Genomic DNA, 3,175 nt, shown 5'->3' with positions numbered 1-3,175 from the left:
TATTTCCTAAATTCTGTATATAAGAAAAGAAAAGCTAAAAAAATGAGAAAGTTGTGGACTGACCATCCAGCTCCACCTAGTCAATCTTTAATATTTTTCTTTTCTTTATAAAATTTTAAATGTTATATTTTTATTTAGAAAAAGAAAATTTTAAAAATAAGTTATAAAACTATGTTCTATAAGAGTATTGAAGTGCGTGTCGAGCAATGAAAAAGAAACGTATAGAATTAAATGGGACAGAGCGAGTAATATTTTGCACATGACATCAATATATTGTATGATGTAACCTAGGAAGCATGAGTACGGGTGCGGGAGTGCAAGTGCGCAGTACGTGGATACGGGAATTCGTCAAATTCCAAAATATGGGGATACGACAAATATTAAAATATTAAAAATATTATATATATATTTTTATATAAATAAATATAATTTATAAATTTTCATAACAATTAAACCATTTATTTTTATATTTAAAATTGTGAATTCAGAAGTTTAATTAGTTCCTAAAATTAATGTTAGTGTTGGTAGTACAGATTGGTATTACATGAAATTAAAACAGCCGGAAGCCTGCAACCCATTAATTGATAAAGGTTCATTTCACGTGCACCAAAGTGTATGTATACATACGTATACATGAAACACAGATCTGAAGACTTTATTTTCTTATCTCCCTCATTCATCTCCCCTCTTCTTCTGCCCTATTCTACCCCGTGGTCCTTCGCCAAATTTCATCTATCCGTGAGTATGCAGCTCTTTCCGACAACCTGTAGAAGATTTTCCGGCGATGACAACGAAGGATCCGATCACACATAGACAAGTAGTAACACAGGTTTTGATTGATTAATTTGAAATTTTTTCTTTGAATTTTTTTTTATAAATTCAATAAAATAAATATTTTATATAAATATATATTTTATTCTGATTAATTATAATAATATTATTTAAGAATCTATTATTTTACTATTTTCAAATTTAACGGCTAAATTTACATATTGTAGTTATGTATTGTAAAGAAAACTCAAAAAAAATTATTTTCTTAATTTAATCAAATGAAGTTTTTAACAAGAATATATGTTATTTAAATATTTAAATAATTTTATTTATAATGCAAATGATATATTTTTAAAATTAATTCATTCCCAAATTTTATTTATTTGTTGTAAAAATAAGATAATTTTTAAAATTAAAACACTAATTTATAAATCTAAATTTTAGGTATCAGTAAGTGTATAAGGTGTAAATTTTACCCTAATTGAGAATTGAACAGGCTTGGAAGAACACATAAACTCAAATCCACATATCCAAAATACTCTTTTGTAATGGATAATACTACACAATTCATTCTTGATATAATGGATGCAGAAGAAGAAGAGCATCAAACAAGGATGAGAATGGGTGCGGCTTACATTTATAATCAGCGTGAAAGAGCAAATTCTGTCTCGTATCATGGTGGTTCCACAATGAATCATCATGTGATTGATCGCAATAGAGAAGAAGGTCATGCTAGACTGTATCGTGATTATTTTTCTGATACACCTACACATACAGATACACAATTTCGTCGAAGATTTCGGATGCGTAGAACATTATTTATGCGAATTGAAGAAGCAGTTACGGCTAATGACAATTATTTTACTCATCGAACTGATGCTGTGGGAGTTCGTGGCCTGTCTTCACTTCAAAAAGTGACAGCTGCACTTAGGATGCTTGCATATGGAACAGCAGCTAATGCAATTGATGATTATGTTCGAATTGGTGAGAGTACAGCCATAGAGAGTCTAAGAAGGTTTTTCAAATCAATTGTTGAAGTCTTCGGGACTGAATATCTGAGACGCCCAAATGCTGAAGATGTGTCTAGATTACTAGCAGAGAATGAACAACGAGGCTTTCTCGGAATGTTGGGTAGTATTGATTGTATGCATTGGAAGTGGAAGAATTGTCCAGCTGGCTGGCAAGGTATGTACACAGGTCATGTTCATGAACCAACTATTATATTAGAAGCTATAGCTTTGAAAGACTTGTGGATATGGCATGCTTTTTTCGGATTACCAGGGTCGTTGAATGATATTAATGTGTTAGATCGGTCTCATCTTTTTGAAGAATTGGCAGAAGGTCGCGGTCCTGAGGTGAGGTACACCATCAATGGACATGAATATAACATTGGTTATTATCTTACTGATGGTATATATCCCTCTTGGCCAACTTTTGTCAAAACTATTTCAAAACCTCAAGGTAATAAAAAAAAATATTTTGCAAATGCACAAGAATCTGTTAGAAAAGATGTTGAAAGAGCATTTGGAGTGTTGCAATCTAGGTTTGCAATGATTCGTGGACCATCACGATTTTAGGATGTGGGCACAATGAAATATATTATGACCGCCTGCATAATATTGCATAACATGATTATTGAGGATGAAAGGGATTTAAGTATGGAAGAAGAACACTTTGAAACAAATACTGAAATACCAACTGTTATGCACATACCACGTCATCCAAGTACCTTTAGGGAATTCCTTCAAGTGCACCAACAAATTCGAGACAAACAAGCTCATGTTCAATTGCAAAATGATCTTGTAGAGCATCTTTGGCAAATTCACGGCGGTGACACGAATTAGATATTTCTTATGTAATATTTTTTTTTCATATTTGCTATGTAATTCTTTCATATTTGTCTATTTACTATGCTTTTGTAATTGTCACGAACAATAATGAGCATTGATTAATAAAATGAGCAAATTGCAGTCTAATACATAAAATAGTCTATTACATAATAGTCACCTTAAAGTGAAATACATAAAAAAAATTATAATATGTTTTTCATGATCCTAGCTTTGAGGACATTATAATATTTAGCTTGATCAAGTAACATCTGAGTAGTGTCCACTGCCATAATGGATGCTTCATAAATCTGTCTTTCTCGCTCCTCTTTCTGTCTTTCTCGCTCTTCTTTCTGTCGTTCACGCTCCTCTTTTGCTGAGCGGATCTGTAGCTCCTCTTTTTGTAACTCCCTGATTTCCTTCTGTAGTTGCAAGCTCATTTGAATTGATTCAAATCTTGAAGAAGCAATAGCCACTGCATCTTTCTGCATTGTTTTTAGAATTTCCAGGCCTTCCCCATCCTTTGCTTCATTTGAAGCTTTTTTTAACTTCTTTGCGGCCTTTCTCCCAGGTGGACG

The 3,175-nt window shown here is 32.4% G+C and overlaps 1 pseudogene; it reads left to right on the top strand.

Annotated features, from left to right (window-relative positions):
• Nucleotides 1–1,352: 1,352 nt before the first annotated feature.
• On the top strand, nt 1,353–2,615 carry LOC108207225 (uncharacterized; annotated as a pseudogene).
• Nucleotides 2,616–3,175: the final 560 nt, after the last annotated feature.

The sequence above is a fragment of the Daucus carota genome, chromosome 2 (assembly GCF_001625215.2).
Source record: "Daucus carota subsp. sativus chromosome 2, DH1 v3.0, whole genome shotgun sequence".
In the NCBI taxonomy this organism is placed as follows: domain Eukaryota; kingdom Viridiplantae; phylum Streptophyta; class Magnoliopsida; order Apiales; family Apiaceae; genus Daucus; species Daucus carota.
Note: the sequence above shows the minus strand (reverse complement) of the source record. Positions and strands in the feature narration are given on the sequence as shown.